The following is a 17,261-nucleotide window of genomic DNA, read 5'->3' as shown; positions in this document are numbered from 1 at the left end:
GGCCATCCGCCTCCACCAGCTGGGGTTTGAGAAGACAGAAAGGGGGGAGGGGGGCACTGTAACACCATTCAAAGGATATCTGTTGGAACAGGGAAACACGAGTTAATGACCACAATAATGTCACATGTACATAAAGAGAGTAAAGTGAGGAAAGGTGTGTCAGATGAGGCCCCCCAGCAGTCTGGGCCTATAGCAGCTTAACTATGGGATGTTTCAAGATCACCTGAGCCATCCCTAACTATAAGCTTTATCAGAAAGGAAAGTTTTAAGCCTGGTCTTAAAAGTGGAAAGGGTGTCTGCTTCCCGGACATTTACTGGCAGCTGGTTCCACAGAGAGGGGCCTGATAACTGAAGGCTCTGCCTCCCATTCTACTTTTAGAAACTCTGGGAACCTCAAGTAAACCTGCAGTTTGGGAACGAAGTGCTCTGTTAGGAAAATATCTTATAATGAGATCTTTAAGATATGGTGGAGCTCGGTCATTAAGAGCTTTATATGTGAGGAGAAGAATCTTAAATTCTATTCTGAATTTAACAGGGAGCCAATGAAGAGAAGGTAAAACTGGAGAAATATGATCTCTGCTGTTAGTTCTCATCAGAACTCTGGCTGCAGCACTTTGGATCAGCTGGAGGCTTTTCAGAGAATATGTGGGACAGCCCAATAATAAAGAATTACAGTAGTCCAATCTTGAAGTAACAAATGCATGGACTAGTTTTTCTGCATCACTCTGAGACAAGATGTTCCTGATTTTAACAATATTACGAAGGTGAAAGAAGGCAGTCCTAGAAACCTGTTTTATATGAGAGTCAAAGGATAAGTTCTGGTCAAAAATAACTCCAAGGTACCTCACTGTAGAACTAGAAGCCAAGGAAATACCATCTAGAGTAACTATATAGCTAGACAGTTTCTCCCTGAAGCGCTCAGGGCCAAAGATAACGACTTCAGTTTGTCTGAATTTAGCAGCAGACAGTTCTGAGTCATCCAGGTCTTTATGTCTTTAAGACATGCTTGTAGTCTGACCAACCTATTGGTTTCATCTGGTTTTATAGATAAGTACAACTGGGTATCATCAGCATAGCAATGGAAATTTATGCCATGCTGTCTAATAATGTTACCTAATGGAAGCATGTATAAAGTGAAAAGAATCGGTCCAAGCACAGAACCCTGGGGAACTCCATGACTTACTCTGGTGTGTGAGGAAGATTCTTCATTTACAAGAACAAACTGAAATCTATCAGATAAATATGACTTAAACCAGCCTAATGCAGTTCCTTTAATCCCAATAACATGTTCAAGTCTCTGTAATAAGATACTGTGATCGACCGTATCAAATGCAGCACTGAGATCCAACAGGACAAGCACAGACACAAGTCCGCTATCAGAGGCTAAGAGGAGATCATTGGTAACTTTCAGCAGTGCAGTTTCTGTGCAATGATGCACTCTGAATCCTGACTGAAACTCTTCAAACAGATTATTTCTGTGTAAGTGATCACAAAGCTGAGCTGCAACTATTTTTTCAAGAACTTTAGACATAAAAGGGAGATTGGATATAGGTCTATAATGAGCCAACACTTCTGAATCAAGAGTAGGTTTTTTAAGTAAAGGTTTAATTACAGCAACCTTAAAAGGCTGAGGTACATATCCTGTCAACAAAGACAGATTGATCAAATCCAATATGGAAGTGTCAATTAATGGGAAAACCTCCTTGAACAGTCTGGTTGGGATTGGGTCTAAAACACAAGTTGATGGTTTAGAAGAGACTATTGCTGTTGTTAGCTCAGAGAGATCAACTGGGCAGAAGCCGTCTAAATATAAATCAGGTTCTAAAGATACTTCTAAAGCTGCTGTACTTGATGATACATCACTGATAATAGTGGGAAGGACTCCATCAATCTTCTCTCTGATAGAAACAATTTTATTGATAAAGAAGCTCATGAAATCATCACTGCTGAGAGTTAAAGGAATAACTGGCTCAGCAGAGCTCGGACTCTTAGTCAGACTGGCTACAGTGCTGAAAAGAAACCTGGGATTATTCTTATTCTCTTCTATCAATGATGAATAATAAGCAGTTCTAGCTTTACGAAGGGCTTTCTTATACATTGTTAAACTATCTTTCCAGACTAACTGAGACTCTTCTAAATTAGAGGAACGCCACTGTCTCTCCAGCTTTCTTGCAGTCTGCTTTAAAGCACGCAGCTGTGAATTATACCAAGGAGCCAACCTCTTCTGACTGATTACCTTCCTTTTCAGAGGGGCAACATTGTCCAGTGCTGTACGCATTGAAACTATAGTGCTGTCAACAAGAGAGTCAAGTGCTGCTGGAGTAAAGTTTAGGTAGTCGTCCTCTGTCATATCTGCACATGGCAGTGAAGAAAAGGATGATGGAATTAATTCTTTAAATCTGGTTACAGCCTCCTCTGATAGACACCTTCTATATGTACATTTCTTCTCAGAAACTGTATAGTCAAGTAATGTAAACTCAAAGGTTATCAAAAAATGGTCAGATAAGACAGAGTTATGAGGGAACACTGTTAACTGTTCACTCTCAATGCCATAAGTCAGCACAAGATCAAGGGTGTGATTAAGGCAGTGAGTCGGTCTGTGAACACTCTGAGAAAATCCAATAGAGTCCAATATGGAATTAAAGTTCATATTCAGGCTGTCATTTTCAACATCTACATGAATATTAAAGTCACCCACTACAATGACTTTATCTGTACTCAGCACTAACTGGGATAAAAACTCTGAGAATTCAGACAGAAACTCAGAATAAGGGCCAGGTGGACGATACACAACAACAAACACAAGAGGTTTCTGGGATTTCCACTTTGCGTGGGAAAAACTGAGAATCAGAGATTCAAAAGAGCTCAAACTAATCTTGGGTCTGGGACTGATGAGTAACCCTGATCTGAAAATAGCTGCCACTCCTCCTCCTCTGCCTGTGGTTCCAGGAACGTGAACATTTAAACAGTCAGAGGGAGTTGCTTCATTAATGCTAACATGATGCTAACATGATGCTAACATGATCCTCCTGCTGCAGCCAGGTTTCTGTAAGACAAAATATATCAATATGATGATCACACATCAACTCATTCACTAACAGAGACTTCGAAAGGAGAGATCTGATATTCAGCAAAGCACATTTAATAGTTTGATGTTTTTGTTCAGTTAAAGTTTTTGTTTTAATAATTTCTTTTTGCACAAGAGGATTTGCTCCTTTTGTGTTAATTGATTGGGTGGGTAGCAGCAGGTGGGAAGCTGCAGAGAAGTGTGTAAGACTACAACTCTGCATCCTGGTCTGAACCCTGGGTTGTCATGTTTTAGTGTGGCAAATAAATTCGTCCATATTTCTAGAAATGAGAGCTGCTCCTTCCAAAGTGGGATGGATGCCGTCTCTCCTCATCAGACCAGGTTTTCTCCAGAAAGATTGCCAATTATCTCTGTAGCCCACGTTGTTTGCTGGACACCATCTAGACAACCAGCGATTGTAGGACGACATGCGGCTAAACATGTCATCACTGGTCAGATTTGGCAGGGGTCCAGAGAAAACTACGGAGTCCCACATTGTTTTGGCAAAATTACACACCGATGCAACATTAATTTTAGTGACCTCCGATTGGCGTAACCGGGTGTCATTAACACCGACGTGAATAACTATTTTACCATATTTACGTTTATCCTTAGCCAGCAGTTTTAAATAGGATTCTATGTCGCCCGCTCTGGCCCCTGGAATGCATTTGACTATGGCCGCTGGTGTCTCTAATGCCACATTTCTGACTATAGAGCTGCCAGTTACCAGGGTTTTGTCCTCAGCGGGTGTGTCGCTGAGTGGGGAAAATCTGTTAGAAGCGTGGACAGGTCGATGGTGAACAACGGGCTTGACTTTAGAGCTATGCCTCTTCCTGACAGTCACCCAGCCACGTTGTAATCCTGGCTGCTCAGGTTCTGCTAGGGGGAGGCTAATTGAGCTAGCTACGCTAGGTGGCTCCACACTGGCTAAAGGGACCTGGCTCGCTATCGGTTGATTTTCAACAGTGCAGAGCCGAGCTTCCAATTCAGATAACCTCGCCTCCAAAACTACAAAAAGACTACATTTGTTCCATGTACCATTATCGCTAAAGGAGGCAGAGGAGTAACTAAACATCTGACACACGGAGCAGGTGAAAGCAGGAGAAGGAGGAAGAGAACCGGTAGCCATGCTACGCCAGAGAACCGTTAAAAAGTGAGAATAAAGATTAAAGATCTGTAGGAGTGTGTTAGAACAGAACGGTAAGCTATAGAGTTAACTATGCAAAATTGTGTAAGTTATAGATCGAAATAAAGTGATTATCAGTAGTCCAAGAGGAGCAAGAAATTCCACAGTACACAAGCAAGGTAACAGGAAGTGATGCAATACGTCTTACCGCAAAGCAAAGCGTCACAGCGTAACGCTTACACAGTGAGTTCACAAATATTGCCTGTTTATCAGGTAAACCTAAAAGCACACTGTTGGGACCTCCCCAACTGAAGTCATTCATCTGTGGAGGAAATGGTATTTTACTCTGAAAGTCCTAGGCTTCCTTTCCAGGTAGTCACTCAGTAAAACCCCCTCAGACTCCTTGTCCACTCTCTCTTTCCTGTCAGACCTCTGAAGACAGAGGTCACAATCTCTTCTTGCCAGATTTCTGAGGAGCGAGGACTCCCAGCTCCTTGTCCTGGAGCCCCCCCCCCCCCCCCCCCCCCCCTTCTCTCCATGAGCAGGTTAAAAAAGGCCTGCTAACGTAAGATCGATCTGCTCTCACAGCCTACCACATCAAGGCCTGCCAGTGGCCCCATCCTTCTGTCGCTCACTCTTGCGGCACACAAAGCCTGCAACAAATTCCTTTTTAGCTGATAAAGCCAAGACGAGTGTACAGCTGAGAGATGACCCAGAGTTACCGTGATTGCTTCTTCTCTAGAGCACAAGGGATTCACACCAAAGACAGGACTTTAACTGGACACAGGACTGTTTCCAGACCCTTTTCTTCAAGGACTGAACATTTCTAAGGACTGTGGTAACAACGGTTCACACTTGGTATTAGAATCAGTATCAACAAACACTGTAACACCATTCAAAGGATATCTGTTGGAACAGGGAAACACCAGTTAATGACCACAATAATGTCACATGTACATAAAGAGAGTAAAGTGAGGAAAGGTGTGACAGATGAGGCCCCCCAGCAGGCTGGGCCTATAGCAGCTTAACTATGGGATGTTTCAGGATCACCTGAACCATCCCTAACTATAAGCTTTATCAAAAAGGAAAGTTTTAAGCCTGGTCCTAAAAGTGGAAAGGGTGTCTGCTTCCTGAAGCCAAACTGGCAGCTGGTTCCACAGAGAGGAGCCTGATAACTGAAGGCTCTGCCTCCCAAACTGGCAGCTGGTTCCACAGAGAGGGGCCTGATAACTGAAGGCTCTGCCTCCCAAACTGGCAGGGTTACTCATCAGTCCCAGACCCAAGATTAGTTTTAGCTCTTTTGAATATCTGATTCTCAGTTTTTCCCACGCAAAGTGGAAATGACAGAAACCTCTTGTGTTTGTTGTTGTGTATCGTCCACCTGGCCCTTATTCTGAGTTTCTGTCTGAATTCTCAGAGTTTTTATCCCAGTTAGTGCTGAGTACAGATAAAGTCATTGTAGTGGGTGACTTTAATATTCATGTAGATGTTGAAAATGACAGCCTGAATATGAACTTTAATTCTATATTGGACTCTATTGGATTTTCTCAGAGTGTACACAGACCGACTCACTGCCTTAATCACACCCTTGATCTTGTGCTGACTTATGGCATTGAGAGTGAACAGTTAACAGTGTTCCCTCATAACTCTGTCTTATCTGACCATTTTCTGATAACCTTTGAGTTTACATTACTTGACTATACAGTTTCTGAGAAGAAATTTACGTATAGAAGGTGTCTATCAGAGGATGCTGTAACCAGATTTAAAGAATTAATTCCATCATCCTTTTCTTCACTGCCATGTGCAGATATGACAGAGGACGACTACCTAAACTTTACTCCAGCAGCACTTGACTCTCTTGTTGACAGCACTATAGTTTCAATGCGTACAGTACTGGACAATGTTGCCCCTCTGAAAAGGAAGGTAATCAGTCAGAAGAGGCTGGCTCCTTGGTATAATTCACAGCTGCGTGCTTTAAAGCAGACTGCAAGAAAGCTGGAGAGACAGTGGCGTTCCTCTAATTTAGAAGAGTCTCAGTTAGTCTGGAAAGATAGTTTAACAATGTATAAGAAAGCCCTTCGTAAAGCTAGAACTGCTTATTATTCATCATTGATAGAAGAGAATAAGAACAATCCCAGGTTTCTTTTCAGCACTGTAGCCAGTCTGACTAAGAGTCCGAGCTCTGCTGAGCCAGTTATTCCTTTAACTCTGAGCAGTGATGATTTCATGAGCTTCTTTATTAATAAAATTGTTTCTATCAGAGAGAAGATTGATGGAGTCCTTCCCACTATTATCAGTGATGTATCATCAAGTACAGCAGCTTTAGAAGCATCTTTAGAACCTGATTTGTATTTAGACGGCTTCTGCCCAGTTGATCTCTCTGAGCTAACAACAGCAATAGTCTCTTCTAAATCATCAACTTGTGTTTTAGACCCAATCCCAACCAGACTGTTCAAGGAGGTTTTCCCATTAATTGACACTTCCATATTGGATTTGATCAATCTGTCTTTGTTGACAGGATATGTACCTCAGACTTTTAAGGTTGCTGTAATTAAACCTTTACTTAAAAAACCTACTCTTGATTCAGAAGTGTTGGCTCATTATAGACCTATATCCAATCTCCCTTTTATGTCTAAAGTTCTTGAAAAAATAGTTGCAGCTCAGCTTTGTGATCATTTACACAGAAATAATCTGTTTGAAGAGTTTCAGTCAGGATTCAGAGTGCATCATAGCACAGAAACTGCACTGCTGAAAGTTACCAATGATCTCCTCTTAGCCTCTGATAGCGGACTTGTGTCTGTGCTTGTCCTGTTGGATCTCAGTGCTGCATTTGATACGGTCGATCACAGTATCTTATTACACAGACTTGAACATGTTATTGGGATTAAAGGAACTGCATTAGGCTGGTTTAAATCATATTTATCTGATAGATTTCAGTTTGTTCTTGTAAATGAAGAATCTTCCTCACACACCAGAGTAAGTCATGGAGTTCCTCAGGGTTCTGTGCTTGGACCGATTCTTTTCACTTTATACATGCTTCCATTAGGTAACATTATTAGACAGCATGGCATAAATTTCCATTGCTATGCTGATGATACTCAGCTGTACTTATCTATAAAACCAGATGAACCCAATAGGTTGGTCAGACTACAAGCATGTCTTAAAGACATAAAGACCTGGATGACTCAGAACTGTCTGCTGCTAAATTCAGACAAACTGAAGTCGTTATCTTTGGACCTGAGCGTTTCAGGGAGAAATTGTCTAGCTATATAGTTACTCTAGATGGTATTTCCTTGGCTTCTAGTTCTACAGTGAGGAACCTTGGAGTTATTTTTGACCAGAACTTATCATTTGACTCGCATATAAAACAGGTTTCTAGGACTGCCTTCTTTCACCTTCGTAATATTGTTAAAATCAGGAACATCTTGTCTCAGAGTGATGCAGAAAAACTAATTCATGCATTTGTTACTTCAAGATTGGACTACTGTAATTCTTTATTATTGGGCTGTCCCACATATTCTCTGAAAAGCCTCCAGTTGATCCAAAATGCTGCAGCCAGAGTTCTGATGAGAACTAACAGGAGAGATCATATTTCTCCAGTTTTAGCTTCTCTTCATTGGCTCCCTGTTAAATTCAGAATAGAATTTAAGATTCTTCTCCTTACATATAAAGCTCTTAATGACCGAGCTCCATCATATCTTAAAGATCTCATTATAAGATATTTTCCTAACAGAGCACTTCGTTCCCAAACTGCAGGTTTACTTGAGGATTCCCAGAGTTTCTAAAAGTAGAATGGGAGGCAGAGCCTTCAGTTATCAGGCCCCTCTATTGTGGAATAAGCTGCCAGTAAATGTCCGGGAAGCAGACACCCTTTCCACTTTTAAGACCAGGCTTAAAACTTTCCTTTTTGATAAAGCTTATAGTTAGGGATGGCTCAGGTGATCCTGAAACATCCCATAGTTAAGCTGCTATAGGCCTAGACTGCTGGGGGGCCTCATCTGACACACCTTTCCTCACTTTACTCTCTTTATGTATATGTGATATTATTATGGTCATTAACTCGTGTTTCCCTGTTCCAACAGATATCCTTTGAATGGTGTTACAGTGCCGCCGTCGCGGTGGCCCCCCCCCCTTTCTGTCTTCTCAAACCCCAGCTGGTGGAGGCGGATGGCCACCCTTCCTGAGTCTGGTTCTGCCAGAGGTTTCTTCCTGTTAAAAGGGAGTCGTTTCTCTCCACAGTCGCCTCAGGCACGCTCAGGACGGGAGATTGGACCGAAAAACAAAAAGTTTTCAGTGCAATCTGTTGGTTTCCTTAGCTAGGAAATTGTTTTTGAATTGGCTCTATATGAACGAATTGGATTATTTTATGAATTATGATTATTATTAATTAATTGAATTCCAATTGGCTTGAATTGGACTTACTATCTAAGTGCCTTGAGATGACATTTGTTTTATTTGGCGCTATATAAATAAAAATGAATTGAATTGAATTGAATTGGTTCCACAGAGAGGGGCCTGATAACTGAAGGCTCTGCCTCCCATTCTACTTTTAGAAACTCTGGGAACCTCAAGTAAACCTGCAGTTTGGGAACGAAGTGCTCTGTTAGGAAAATATCTTATAATGAGATCTTTAAGATATGATGGAGCTCGGTCATTAAGAGCTTTATATGTGAGGAGAAGAATCTTAAATTCTATTCTGAATTTAACAGGGAGCCAATGAAGAGAAGCTGAAACTGGAGAAATATGATCTCTGCTGTTAGTTCTCATCAGAACTCTGGCTGCAGCATTTTGGATCAACTGAAGGCTTTTCAGAGAATATGTGGGACAGCCCAATAATAAAGAATTACAGTAGTCCAATCCTGAAGTAACAGATGCATGGAGCAGTTTTTCTGCATCACTCTGAGACAAGATGTTCCTGATTTTAACAATATTACGAAGGTGAAAGAAGGCAGTCCTAGAAACCTGTTTTATATGTGAGTCAAATGATAAGTTCTGGTCAAAAATAACTCCAAGGTTCCTCACTGTAGAACTAGAAGCCAAGGAAATACCATCTAGAGTAACTATATAGCTAGACAATTTCTCCCTGAAACGCTCAGGTCCAAAGATAACGACTTCAGTTTGTCTGAATTTAGAAGCAGACAGTTCTGAGTCATCCAGGTCTTTATGTCTTTAAGACATGCTTGTAGTCTGACAAACCTATTGGGTTCATCTGCTTTTATAGATAAGTAAAGTCTTTATAGTCATGGAAAGTTAAGCTGTTTGTGGCCTGCCGGAGTTAACATAACCTATATAGGTGGTTGTGAGAGAGAATATGATATAAGGCAAGTTAAATAGATTTTAAATCAGTATGCTTTTCCCAAGAAATAATGGTGTCAAAATGGTGGACTTCCAAACTAAGTTGAAAGGTTTTAGTTAATTTCAATTCGATACAGCTCAGTTTGTTTCACTTTGAATCAGTTCAGTCAAACTGAATCACCCATTGGAACATGTCTGCACATTCTGCTCATTCCTGGGAGTTTCCAGAACAAGTGCACCTCAACACTATTAGATTCAGCCAATCAAAAATAAAAGGGACAGAGCACTGCCAAAAGTATCAGGTTAAAATGAGGTTATCCTATATATTAAAGTAAGTAGGGTTATTACCACGACTGCATGTACGTATAAGAGGCTCAGGTTGCTTCCTGCTTCTGAAGAGGGCAGACGTGTCTCTGCTTCCTCCTGCTGCTTATCGTTTTATTTGCTTTTAAATCATTTTACTTCTTTCCACAAGTCTTGGATATAATTTTATTCTTTTTCTTTTAAGTGAACCAAGACTTTTTAAAATCATTTTTATTCTTTTTACAACTTATCTGACGAGCCAGCGACTACAATCCATTCAACATGCCCTGTGAAAGCTGTCGGATACATCAACAAGAAATTTGGGCGCTACAAGTAAGGATTTTTGCCTTAGAAACTGAAATGGGACTTCATGAAACGCTCCCAATGGAATCCAGTGGTAAGAAGTCCACATTTACTTCCAAAGGAAAGGGTGAAAAAACTGCTACCTCCAACAGATTTTTACCACTCAGAGCCAAATGTGACTGAGTGTAACAGACAGAGAGACGGTACAAAGCAGCAGATGGACAGAGAAACTGTCCAGGTCAAAGATACTCTTGTGCTTGGAGACGGAGCCATATCTAATATAAACATAACAGAATGGTTACATGCAGCTATCCAAGTGCCACTGTCTCTGACATCACAAGATTACTACCAGAGGTACTGGCAAAACACCAAGGGGTGAAACAGCTGATTGTGCACGTGGGTGCAGTGGACATCAGAGAGAATCAGTCTGAAATCTTAAAAAAAGACTTTGAGAAACTATTTGAGAGTCTTGATAAAGTGGCGATACCAACATTCATAAGTGGACCTCTCCCAAACATCAACAGGAGGATCAACAAATTCAGCCGGCTGCTTCAGTTGAACACATGGCTGTCCAAAGTGTGTGAGTCCAGAGGACTGCATTTCATTGAGAACTTTAATCTTTTCTGGCAAAGAGATGATCTGTTTCAAAGAAAAGGCCCACACCTGAACAGAGGTGGAGTGAGACGACTGACGGATAATCTCCTCCACCCTCTGAGGCATCAGAAGGGGCCAGGGCAGGGGGGGGGGGGGCGCTAGAGAGCACATGACAGGCTAGACATGTCTAAGTTAGGCTCCGCTCCGATAAATCGAGTTTTCCATAAAAACACCACTTTCTGACAAAAATTAACAAGAGGAAGGTTGTTAAAGTTGAATGAAAAAGATGGCACCAAAGAGGCAAACGGCGAAAAAACCCGACGAAGAAACTCCAGAATCCTCTGAGAGTGGCTTGCTAACTGAACTAGCAGGTAGCCCCTCTCTAGAAAGCGCAGCTATTCTCAACGCCATAAACGGGATGAGTAAGCAAATGGTTGAGAGATTTAACTCGCTGGAAGCGTCTCTGTAAGCCACTCAAGCTACACTGACAGAACACGGGTCCCGCCTCGCTGCGGTGGAGTTAATGGTCAGCGACCACGACGACAGGTTAGCCGCACTCGAGAAACAGGCTAAACGCCTGGGGGATGCTAACAAGGCTCTGCAAGACAAAGTTGTGGATCTTGAGGCGCGTTCCAGACGTCAAAACATCAAGATAATAGGCCTGCCTGAAAACGCCGAATCTAGCCGCCCGGCTGAGTTTGTGGCCAACTTTATTGAGAATCTGCTGGGGAAGGAACATTTTCCCAAACACATTGAAGTGGACCATGCACACAGGCTGGGTGGACGACCTGCCAATGGCGCTGTAGGCGCTAACCGACCCCGTGTGTTCATAGCCAGGATACACAACTACCGAGTCAAGGAGCTCATCATGAGGCTTGCAGCACAACAAACCCCTCTGATGCACCAAGGTCAGCGCATTCATATTTTTCCGGACTTTCCGGCTGAGATAATGAAACAGCGTCAGCTCTTTGAGGACACCAGGAAAAGACTTAAGGCTGCTGGTCACCGCACGGGATTCATCTACCCGGCTCGCCTGAGAGTTACCCATGGCAACGTCACTTCAACGTTCAGCACCCCAGAGGAGGCGGACGCGTTCGCAAACAACTTCGGCACGTAAACATGCTCAAGGAGAGACCGTGAGTGTTGATCACGATGGACAAACTCAGTACCTAAATTGTAGCAGGGCCGCTTTCGTGGCCGCCCGCGACCTACAACTCGTGACAACATATCAAGTTGAACTTTGAAATAATATGTGAGTAATGTTTACATAACTAAATGTTTACAGGTTCTTTTTTTCATTCCAGACCGTTTTCTTTTCTTTGCTCTCCCACAATTGCCTTACAGATATAGGTTACTTAAATAGTTTTAGGGTGAGTGTTTCATTTATAATAATTTGTTATCGGAGGGGACGTGTTAGGTTGCTATTAGCGTTTTCACAGCTTAGTATTAGGCTAAGCCCAGTTGGATTTCCCCCTTTAGCAGTATGTTAAACCAGGGTTTTTTCCTACTTTGTTTGGGAAAGTGGGACTGGGGGGTGGGTGGGGCTCTGTACATGTTTAGTACACCTGTATGTTTTTGTTTTTTCGTGTTTTTGTCAGGCTTCCAGTGTGTCCACTATTCAAATAATAACTGTTATAATATGTCATGTCGCCGGTAAATACTGGAAATAAGGGGGTTACTATGGTTAGCTGGAATGTTAAGGGCTTGGGGCATCCTATCAAACGAGCAAAGGTGTTCACTCATTTAAAATCTTTATCATCTGACTTGGTGTTTTTACAGGAAACTCATATTAGACCGTCTGAGCTGTCTCGTTTGAGATGCAGCTGGGCAGGGCATATTTTTCAATCTACATTTTCTAGCAAGGCACGTGGGGTAGCCATTATAATTAAAAAGAATATACCTTTTCAGCATATAAAAACTATCAGTGATGACAGTGGCAGATTTCTAATTGTAACTGGACAGCTTTACTCTATAAATGTCACTCTGGTTAATATCTATGGACCAAATGCTGACGATGCAGGATTCTTTCGTAAAGTATTTGATAAACTGCCAGATCTCTCAAATACAAACTTGATTATTGCTGGAGATTTTAATGCAATTCTTGACTGGCATCTGGATAGGTCCTCAAAAAACAATCAAGCCCGTCAAATGCATCAATCACTTTGAATAACCTAATTTCATCGACTAATGTTGTGGATATCTGGAGATTGCAACACCCAACAGACAGAGACTATTCTTTTTTTTCCAAACTACATAACTCATACTCACGAATTGATTTTTTTCTTTTAGACTCTAAGCTCATATCAAATGTGCTGGACGCCAGATATCATAACATCATTGTCTCAGATCACGCTCCAGTTAGTGTTAACTTAGAATTTAACCAACAAAAACAACAATCGTCTTGGAGGTTCCGCTCCTATCTAATTAATGATGCAGATTTCTGTAAATACTTGTCAGGTAAATTTGATGAATTCTTGAACACGAATGATCCCTCTGATACATCAAACTCAAATTTATGGGAAACGTTTAAAGCAGTCATGAGGGGTCATACTATTTCTTATGAAGCATCATTAAAAAAAATCAAGAAATTCAAGACTGGTTGACATTAATAGTAAGTTATCTCAATTGGAGACACAATATAAACAAAGTAACAACAACAATCAAACATTACAGGAAATCATTAACCTTAAATATGAGTACAATACAATCTTAACAAAACAAGTCAGTGATCAACTTTCCCGTTTGCGGACACGTTATTTTGAATTGGGAGACAAACCCCACACGCTGCTAGCCCGTCAACTTCGGGGGCAGCAAAATAGCAGGGCTATACTCAGAATTAAATCCGGTATTGGAGATACAATCACCCACCCAAAATCAATAAATAAGCGTTTTGTGGAGTTTTATCAAGAACTATACAAGTCAAAAGCAAAAGGTGATGTGGATTTTTGGCTTAAAAACATTCCCATCCCTAAACTGGATGACGCCTCACAGCCAACAGGCTAAACCGGTATATTGAATCACTTATTCATAGAGACCAGACAGGGTTTATTCCAAACCGATATTCCTTTTTCAATAGAAGACGGTTAATTAACATTATGTATTACAAATACAACAAAGGCACAAAACAGGCCATTTTATGTTTAGACGCCGAAAAGGCATTTGACCAGGTGGAGTGGGGATACCTATTTAAAGTGATGGAGTCATTTGGTCTGGGAGACACTTTTGTCTCATGGATACGGATGGCCTACCTTGAACCAACTGCCTCTGTGGTTACTAATCAGGACAAATCACATCCCTTTCCACTCGAGAGAGGCACTCCCCAAGGGTGTCCCCTCTCACCATTACTTTTCGCGCTAGCCATTGAGCCACTTGCAATTGGTATAAGGGAAAACAATGTCATTAAGCCTATTATTATTGATGGTACTAGTCACAAAATTTCATTGTATGCAGATGACATTGCTATTTTTTTGTCAGACCCCGAACAATCTGTCCCTTGTCTGCTCGATTTGATAAATGAGTTTGGTGCAGTTTCTGGATACACCATTAACTGGCAAAAAAGCGACCTTCTGTCCCTCACAGCCGATTTAGACCCTACATTTGTGACCTCAACTCAGTTTAACATTTCAAACGACAGTGTTAAATACCTAGGTGTTAAAGGAATTTGGAGGCCTAAACTTACCATGCTTCCTGCACTATTATTGGGCCGCTAACTGTAGAGCAATGGTATATTGGCAACTGGCTAACAACCCTTACCCACAGACTGAGATACCATCCTGGCTAGCTATAGAACAAAGCCTGCCCAAAAAAACCTCCCTCGGGGCAATTCTCTTCTCACCACCAAGGCTTAGAACCTCTTGCAAGGGAGAGCATTACACAATATCTAACTCCCAGAAAATCTGGTTGCAGATCAGAAAGTTTTTTGACCTTCCGCAGACATCAGTGCATACTCCTATATGGAATAACCATGCCTTCCCCTCTTCAAACACAGATGCAGTTTTTAAGGAGTGGAATAGGAAAGTAATACAGTCCATAAAAGATCTCTATGTTAATAAACATCTATGTTCTTTTGAATTTCTACAGAAAAAATATGACCTGCCAAAATCACATTTCTTTAGGTATTTACAGATACGTCATTACATAAGACAAAATATTTCACCATCTGACTCCTTGCCAGAAGAAAGTGCTGCTATTTTTAAGCTCTTACTTGGCCCACCAGAAACGAAAGGTTTGATTTCGAAATTGGTTTGTACTTTCTCTCACAAACTTGCACAACCTGCTGTTAAATTTAAGCAAATGTGGGAGGCTGATCTTAACATCACAATTCAAGATGAAATATGGCAACAAGCCTTAAATGACATTCACTATTGCTCTATTAATGCAAGGTTACAGTTGATCCAATTCAAGGTCATACACAGGTTACACTATTCAAAATGTAAGCTGCATAAAATCTTCCCCCAAACTTCTCCCATGTGTGAGAGGTGCAAGATATCAGAAAGCACACTTGCACACCAATTTTGGTTATGCCCTGAGATAAAAAATTTCTGGTGTTCGATTTTCAGATGGTACTCCCATGCACTTAAAGTAAACCTGGACCCTGATCCTGAAATTGCTCTATTTGGCATATCTAACACTTTAGACAACATGGGTCGAAATGTTGCCACGATAGTGGCTTATGGTATGGTCATAGCCAAGACATGCATTCTGAAAATGTGGAAATCTGACGCGCCACCTAAGTTTGAAACCTGGGGGGTATTCCTAGAAGCTGGCTTAGCGGAAAGCCTGGCTTATTTCGCTACTTCTGGCTAAATTTAGCGAGAGTTCCGTTCCATAAACGTGGCTTATTTGAACGCCCGCTGAGTAACCATGGTAACTTATGCTGCTGAACTAGCCTGGTCCCGGGCAGGCTAAAGTTGAAGCTTAGCTTAGCTGCAACTCAAAAAATGTCCGACCGGCTGAAACAGACTCCGGAAAGAAATGTTCACCTAGAATTCTGCGCTCCCGCAACTCATGTCTTGTCTAAAAAACGAAACAAAAACTGTGGTTATCATATCACCACCTTCACTGTCTCGAAAAATCAATCAGTCGGTGCCAGTGCAACTAAAGAAACGCAAGTATACACACGTATTGAACATGAAATTAAACGAGAGTACCTAACAAACATCCAATCTACACCCACGTAGGACCAGACTCAGAAAAATGGGGGACAGGTAATATTGTTATATTATTGACAGCTCCTTTCAAAACAGTCAAGGACCTTTGCAAGCAAAGCCCAACACTGCATGGCTTTCTGTTCTTTACTGGCAAGGCGTTTAATTTTGCTTAACTGGAAACATACTGCACCCCCCTCTTACAGTCGATGGGTCAAGGAAGTTCTTTTCAACTTGAAGTTGGAGAGGCTTAGATTTTCCCTTAATGGTTCATTGAGTAAATTCAACAGGACTTGGGACCCCCTGCTGTCCATCATAGACACTCTAGACATTGAACCAGAAGAGACGCAGGTCTGAGTTGTTGTTTAGTTATTTATTTACTTTTTTTTGTCCCCCTTTTATTTTATTTTTATTTATTTTTTCCTCCTTCTAATATTATTTATTTTTAGGTAGCTAGTATTTTTGTTTTGTCTCATTCTTTTTCTCTTCCCTTTCTCTTCCTGTCCTCCTGTTTGTGGTTTTAAATTACTTTCATTCATGTACTGTGCTTAGAACATGGGGTTGTTGGGGACGTTGTGTGGGAGGGGCGGGTGGGCGGGTGGGTGGGTGTTTTTTCTGAAAATTGTATAACAAAAACAAATGAGCATTTTTTATGTTTGGGATCCACCCAATCCTTTCTATGTCTTTGTATTGTTGCTCAATAAAGAAATTAATAAAAAAAAACAAAAAAAAACAGTCAAGGACACTGTACAAACAAGATATTAGATAAAACGTAGGAATTAAAACATCATACCATATTAAAAATATGACCTCTGTCCTTTCAGGCTGCTGCTCCACATTTACAGTAGCCGATAATGTAAAACAACCTACTGGCTGAAGTATTTGCATTAAGTTCATCATCTCCCTCAGGCTTCCCTAATGTTATCGGTGCACTACACTGTACCCATGTACGCATCCAAGGCAAGGCAATTTGTAGAGCACAGTTCGTACACAAGGCAATTCAAAGTGCTTTACAGCTACATAAAATCACAAGAAGGCAATAAAATCATTCCAAAAAACAAAAAAATCATTAATTAATTCATTAAAAAGTGAAGAGTGCAGATAAAATACTTTCAGGTGTCATATGCACATCTAAATAGAACTGTTTTCAGTCTGGATTTAAACATTGTCACATTGTCCAGGCCCCTGCTGGACCCGTGAAGGCTGACTATGTAAACCGAACATTTTTCCATATTCTAAATGTACAGGTACACTTGGGGATAATTGTCCATAGACTCAGAACTGGATTTCTCATTTTGAAAAACACCACATCAACCCTTTTGAGTAATGCTGAGCAATGTTACATTTATGCCCTGTGAAAGCTCATCACTGACTCCTATCCTCCGAGCATACCGATGATCTGTGATGGAGGTCATTTCATTTCCAA

This window comes from Odontesthes bonariensis, chromosome 5, assembly GCF_027942865.1.
Source record: "Odontesthes bonariensis isolate fOdoBon6 chromosome 5, fOdoBon6.hap1, whole genome shotgun sequence".
Classification (NCBI taxonomy): domain Eukaryota; kingdom Metazoa; phylum Chordata; class Actinopteri; order Atheriniformes; family Atherinopsidae; genus Odontesthes; species Odontesthes bonariensis.
Note: the sequence above shows the minus strand (reverse complement) of the source record.